The sequence below is a fragment of the Anopheles funestus genome (genome assembly GCF_943734845.2).
Source record: "Anopheles funestus chromosome X unlocalized genomic scaffold, idAnoFuneDA-416_04 X_unloc_31, whole genome shotgun sequence".
In the NCBI taxonomy this organism is placed as follows: domain Eukaryota; kingdom Metazoa; phylum Arthropoda; class Insecta; order Diptera; family Culicidae; genus Anopheles; species Anopheles funestus.
The window spans coordinates 127,501-135,028 of NW_026045156.1; the positions used below are offsets into that span (position 1 = coordinate 127,501).

Genomic DNA, 7,528 nt, shown 5'->3' on the forward strand with positions numbered 1-7,528 from the left:
CCCCCAAGCACGTTGATCCAGTATTACGACGGATACGGTCAACGAATTCTTGGACATCAAAGAGGTTTTCGATTGAATTTCCCCATGTTTCACAACGTACTCTTAGCGGTATCCTACGATACGTCTCACTCTATTTGTGTGTGTGCGCGTTTACGTGCGTGCGATTTATGCGGTTCACCCCTTTACTTTCAGCGCCCTGCGGTCCCAACAAAGGTCCCGAGCACGCCATTATGCACAGTGTGGAAGCGTGTTTCCCCCACGACACTAGACGGGCTGCTCGCCATAGTGTTCTATTGTGGCACGCTCCACCCTGAAGTTTGGTTTGTTGTATATCAAGGAATTGATAGGCACTCAAGAATGTGTGCATCGGCCGGGTTTAATCGTCCGACGCGCAATATGCGTTCAACTTATCGGTGTTCATGTGTCCTGCAGTTCACATTGTGACGCGCATTTAGCTGCGGTCTTCATCGATCCATGAGCCGAGTGATCCCCTGCCTAGGGTTTTATAGTAAGGTTCCCAATGTAACACAATCCCGGTGGTACGTCCAAAGACTAACTTTCTGACTAAGTTGTCTTTATTACCCAATAGTCCCAGGCCTTGTGACTTGTGGCTCATGTCTACGCCCATGGCCACCATTCGCTAAGATAGTTTTGAAGTCACTTTGAAGGCCCAGGAACAACTCTCTTAGCACATCGGTTAACCTGGCGCCGCAGTCAACTCATGTGCTTGGATCGGATCGAGCTATTGAGTATTGGGCCTGCATACTCGCTCATCCGTATCCTTTGCGTACCGCCCCATGGCCCTTGTATGTCTGCACCACAGTTCCTGTTCGTTCCGTGCCTATGGCCGGATACGTATTGCACATCGGTTAACCTGACGCCGCAGTCAACTCATGTGCTTGGATCGGATCGAGCTATTGAGTATTGGGCCTGCATACTCGCTCATCCGTATCCTTTGCGTACCGCCCCATGGCCCTTGTATGTCTGCACCACAGTTCCTGTTCGTTCCGTGCCTATGGCCGGATACGTATTGCACATCGGTATACCTGTCGCTACTCAGGCAACTCGTGTGCGTGGATTGGATCGAGAACATGGTGTGTGCCCCATGTTATAATTGATAGTCCATATCCACTTTATAGGTTAAAGTCATAAGTTGTGATTGCACAACCATTCTTCATAAGAGTTTAATCACTCTTCAACTAACTTTCGTTCTGGTGTCTTGGTATCAAATCGCGTAAGACACAAGATTCTACTGGCCAAATAGAATCTAGCACATTGGTTAACCTGGCGCCGCAGTCAACTCATGTGCTTGGATCGGATCGAGCTATTGAGTATTGGGCCTGCATACTCGCTCATCCGTATCCTTTGCGTACCGCCCCATGGCCCCGTCCTTAGAGTTAATGACTAGTAGGCTTAACTCTTTGTATGTCTGCACCACAGTTCCCGTTCGTTCCGTGCCGTGGCCGGATACGTATTGCACATCGGTATACCTGTCGCTACTCAGGCAACTCGTGTGCGTGGATTGGATCGAGCTCATGGGGTGTGTAGAGATTCCATGTTATAATTGCAAGTCCATATCCACTTTATAGGTTAAAGTCATAAGTTGTGATTGCACAACCATACTTCATAAGAGTTTAATAACTCTTCAACTAACTTTCGTTCTGGTGTCTTGGTATCAAATCGCATAAGACACAAGATTCTACTGGCCAAATAGAATCTAGCACATTGGTTAACCTGGCGCCGCAGTCAACTCATGTGCTTGGATCGGATCGAGCTATTGAGTATTGGGCCTGCATACTCGCTCATCCGTATCCTTTGCGTACCGCCCCATGGCCCCGTCCTTAGAGTTAATGACTAATAGGCTTAACTCTTTGTATGTCTGCACCACAGTTCCCGTTCGTTCCGTGCCGTGGCCGGATACGTATTGCACAACAGTAGATACCATCACCTGACGTATCTAACACACCACTATTGTAACTCGTCGTCGAAGGACCTTTCAAGTGCCTGATGGCCAGGGGAGCTCTTACACGGCACGGAGACACAGTGATGCTCGCCCATCAAAGTGTACAACGATCGAGTTTGCTTAAGTGTCTGGGTACCTACACACCAGACACAATGCAATGGCCACGGATCCACACAAGGCACATCACATGCAGAAAGCTTCACCAGATTATGACACATACCACACTCTTGTAACTCGTCGTCGAAGGGGCGTTCAAAGTGCCTTACGGCTAGGGGAGATCTAGCACGGCACGGAGACACAGTGATGGTTGCCCATCAAAGTGTACAACGATCGAGTTTGCTTTCCGCGCAAGCGTTCTAAGTGTCTGGGTACCTACACACCAGACACAATGCAATGGCCACGGATCCACACAAGGCACATCACATGCAGAAAGCTTCACCAGATTCTGACACATACCACACTCTTGTAACTCGTCGTCGAAGGGGCGTTCAAAGTGCCTTACGGCTAGGGGGGATCTAGCACGGCACGGAGACACAGTGATGGTCACCCATCAAAGTGTACAACGATCGAGTTTGCTTTCCGCGCAAGCGTTCTAAGTGTCTGGGTATCTAAGCACCAGACACAATGCAATGGCCACGGATCCACACAAGGCACATCACATGCAGAAAGCTTCACCAGATTCTGACACATACCACACACATGCAACTCGTCGTCGAAGGGGCGTTCAAGTGCCTTACAGCTAGGGGAGATCTAGCTCGGCACGGAGACACAGTGATGGTCACCCATCAAAGTGTACAACGAACGAGTTGGCTTTCAACAAATTCTGACACATAGCAAGCGAGCGACCGAGCTACACCGAAGGCAGCCCATGGTTGGTCACTCGCGGACGATCATCAGTAATGATCCTTCCGCAGGTTCACCTACGGAAACCTTGTTACGACTTTTACTTCCTCTAAATCATCAAGTTCGGTCAACTTCAGCCATGCCAGCTGCAGCTCACGAAGGAACCGCGGAAGGTAAGCCTCCAGAAACCTCACTAAATAATCCATCGGTAGTAGCGACGGGCGGTGTGTACAAAGGGCAGGGACGTAATCAGCACTAGCTAATGACTAGTGCTTACTAGAAATTCCAGGTTCATGGGGACCGTTGCAGTCCCCAATCCCGACTAGATGGGCATTTTAGTGATTTCCCGTTCCTCTCGGAATGGGGGCGCCTATTGGCGAGAACACGCTGCGACCCACATTGTAGCACGCGTGCAGCCCAGAACATCTAAGGGCATCACGGACCTGTTATCGCTCATTCTCAGCTTGCTAAACACAAGTTGTCCCGCTAAGCAGGGCAAACGTAGCCGACGACCGCCCGTGAAGGCGCCGCCCGGCTGTAACGTCAGGTGCGCCCGGAGGCGCACTGCTGACAGCGTTCTAGTTAGCATGTTTGAGTCACGTTCGTTATCGGAATTAACCAGACAAATCATTCCACGAACTAAGAACGGCCATGCACCACTACCCTTAAATTTGAGAAAGAGCTATCAATCTGTCTTACCTCGATAAGTTTGGACCTGGTAAATTTTCCCGTGTTGAGTCAAATTAAGCCGCAAGCTCCACTTCTTGTGGTGCCCTTCCGTCAATTCCTTTAAGTTTCAACTTTGCAACCATACTTCCCCCGGAACCCGATTTTGGTTTCCCGGAAGCGACTGAGAGCACCGAATAGGGGTAGCGTCTCCCAATTGCTAATTGGCATCGTTTACGGTTAGAACTAGGGCGGTATCTAATCGCCTTCGATCCTCTAACTTTCGTTCTTGATTAAAGAAAGCATCCATGGCAAACGCTTTCGCTTCAGTTGGTCCTACGACGGTCTACGAATTTCACCTCTCGCGCCGTAATACCAATGCCCCCAACTACTTCTGTTAATCATTACCTCTAGGTTTCTGACAAACCAACGAAATCGTATAAACCGAGGTCATATTCCATTATTCCATGCAAGATTATTCTCGGCCAACGCCAACCCCACGGGGGGGCCGGACGCTTTGTCTTAGCCTGCTTTGAGCACTCTAATTTGTTCAAGGTAAATGTGAGTATCTTGAGCACCATGAGGAGCCCGTGCCGGAGTTAACCGGTAGCACGGTACTCGTTCACAGAGTAACGCCCAAGTACACCATTGTGAGTCGCAGCCGTGAGCGCGCGCACGAACGGCCCCGGCGTGTAACCGGGCGCCCGTGGCGGTCACGTGTCTGGACGGGCAATCAACTTCGAACGTTTTAACCGCAACAACTTTAATATACGCTAGTGGAGCTGGAATTACCGCGGCTGCTGGCACCAGACTTGCCCTCCACTTGATCCTTGTTGAAGGATTTATACTCAACTCATTCCAATTATGGACCATCGTTAGAGAGGTCCATATTGTTATTTCTCGTCACTACCTCCCCGTACTGGGATTGGGTAATTTACGCGCCTGCTGCCTTCCTTGGATGTGGTAGCCATTTCTCAGGCTCCCTCTCCGGAATCGAACCCTGATTCCCCGTTACCCGTCGCAACCATGGTAGTCCTCTACACTACCATCAATAGTTGATAGGGCAGACATTTGAAAGATCTGTCGTCAGTCGACAAGCGACCATACGATCTGCGTCCTTATCCAGACTTCAACTCAAGCCGCCCGGAGGCGATTGGTTTAACTAATAAGTGCACCAGTTCAGCTACCCGCGAGGGCAACAGTCCCGGCATGTTGCATGTATTAGCTCTGGATTTTCCACAGTTATCCAAGTAACTAGTGGTAGGATGATCTTGTGAATTATAGCTGTTATACTGAGCCTTATGCGGTTTCACATTCATTTATGTTTGTACTTAGACATGCATGGCTTAACCTTTGAGACAAGCGTATATTACTGGTAGGATCAACCAGAATTCGTTCCACTACAGACACACACTCGCTTAGTGGGAAATAAATTTCCACACAACTCTCTCTCTCTAGAACCATATGGAATGGCTCTTTGGTGTTGGGTAAGGCACCAATTTGTTGGGGTGTAACGGTCACCACCAACTTTAAGTTTGTTAGGGCACAACGGAAACCACTAACTAAACTTTAGGAAACTAAATTTCCTCACACATTATCTCTCACCATATTAGCACTAGGTGCTATCCACGATTGTACAACGTTTCAACTCTTGAATCGACCGTAGGGCCGCGGAATTGCTTCCGGGCCCCTATTCTCGCTATTAATTGTTCATCTCTTTCAATACATCGAGTTCGTTCCATTGGGTAGTTCGCATGGCGAACGTTTTGATGCAGCCCCCTGGGGGACCACGGCACTTTACACCGGGTATGGTGTATGCGCAACCTACAGATAACAATAAACCCCTTATGCGTGTGTAAACCGATGTTGGGCTGCTCAACATCTTTCATGGTTACATCACTTGCACCAGAACCCACGGTGCCGATTTGGTAATATGTTGTACATTTACTCTCAAGATGTACGCTTCGGCCCCTTATTCAGGGGCTCAAGCTATTACCAGCAAGAACAATCCTCATCCAGACTTGAACTCGAAACACCCGCAGGCGAACGGTTTAACTAATAAGTGCACCAGTCTTGAATCCATGCGTCGGTGGAAACAATGCCGGCGTGTTGCATGTATTAGCTCTGAACTTAGCGAGTGATTGCCTTGCAGCTGTCATACTGAGCGTAGAGCGTGATTATCGCTCACTTGAACCATGTTGAATGGCTCTTTGGTGTAGGGTAAGGCACCAATTTGTTGGGGCGCAACGGTCACCACCAACTTAAGACTTGCTTATAGGCATTTCAACGTTTTCAACTCTTAAATCGACCGTGTTTCATTATCATCTCTTCTTCTTATTAAATGCATCGAGTTCGTTCCATTGGGTAGTTCGCGTGGCGAACGGTTTGATGCAGCCCCCCGGGGGGGACCACGGCACTTTACACCGGGCATGGTGTATGCGCAACCTACAGATCACCAATATATTTGTGATCGATAATGCACACTTCTTACACGACTGACCAGTCGACAGCGCTGCCTTCCTATTATGCGTGTGTAAACCGATGTTGGGCTGCTCAACATCTTTCACGGTTACATCACTTGCACCCGAACCCATGGTGCCGATTTGGTAATATGTTGTACATGGTCTCAAGATGTACGCTTCGACCCCTTATTCAGGGGCTCAAGCTATTACCAGCAAGATCAATCCTCATCCAGACTTGAACTCGAAACACCGGGAGGCGAACGGTTTAACTAATAAGTGCACCAGTCTTGAATCCATGCGTCGGTGGAAACAATGCCGGCATGTTGCATGTATTAGCTCTGAACATAGCGAGTGATTGCCTTGTAGCTGTCGAACTGAGCGTAGAATGTGATTATCGCTCACTTGAAAGGGTCAAGCCCTTTCGAGTCGTCCGGTTTTTACGCCAGACGACTCGGTCCACCATCTTTCGGGATACAAGTTGACTAAGTGGTACCACTACACTTATCAACTTTCGATTTGGTAATCCTCATCCAGCTTCCTTTCTGGAGGTCCCGAGGATTACCAATTGGGCTGTCATACTGAGCTCATATATTGGAGATCGATAATGCACACTTCTTACACGACTGACCAGTCGACAGCGCTGCCTTCCTATTATGCGTGTGTAAACCGATGTTGGGCTGCTCAACATCTTTCACGGTTACATCACTTGCACCAGAACCCACGGTGCCGATTTGGTAATATGTTGTACATTTACTCAAGATGTACGCTTCGGCCCCTTATTCAGGGGCTCAAGCTATTACCAGCAAGAACAATCCTCATCCAGACTTGAACTCGAAACACCCGGAGGCGAACGGTTTAACTAATAAGTGCACCAGTCTTGAATCCATGCGTCGGTGGAAACAATGCCGGCGTGTTGCATGTATTAGCTCTGAACTTAGCGAGTGATTGCCTTGCAGCTGTCGAACTGAGCGTAGAGCGTGATTATCGCTCACTTGAACCATGTTGAATGGCTCTTTGGTGTAGGGTAAGGCACCAATTTGTTGGGGCGTAACGGTCACCACCAACTTAAGACTTGCTTATAGGCATTTCAACGTTTTCAACTCTTAAATCGACCGTGTTTCATTATCATCTCTTCTTCTTATTAAATGCATCGAGTTCGTTCCATTGGGTAGTTCGCGTGGCGAACGGTTTGATGCAGCCCCCCGGGGGGGACCACGGCACTTTACACCGGGCATGGTGTATGCGCAACCTACAGATCACCAATATATTTGTGATCGATAATGCACACTTCTTACACGACTGACCAGTCGACAGCGCTGCCTTCCTATTATGCGTGTGTAAACCGATGTTGGGCTGCTCAACATCTTTCACGGTTACATCACTTGCACCAGAACCCATGGTGCCGATTTGGTAATATGTTGTACATGGTCTCAAGATGTACGCTTCGACCCCTTAAGGGCTCAAGCTATTACCAGCAAGATCAATCCTCATCCAGACTTGAACTCGAAACACCCGGAGGCGAACGGTTTAACTAATAAGTGCACCAGTCTTGAATCCATGCGTCGGTGGAAACAATGCCGGCATGTTGCATGTA

At 48.8% G+C, this 7,528-nt stretch overlaps 1 non-coding gene across 1 annotated transcript; it reads right to left on the reverse strand.

Moving 5' to 3' along the window:
- Positions 1-345: 345 nt before the first annotated feature.
- LOC125773373 (5.8S ribosomal RNA) lies at positions 346-503 on the reverse strand. The gene has a single exon (XR_007420067.1). It is a non-coding gene; the product is annotated as a 5.8S ribosomal RNA (ribosomal RNA).
- Positions 504-7,528: the final 7,025 nt, after the last annotated feature.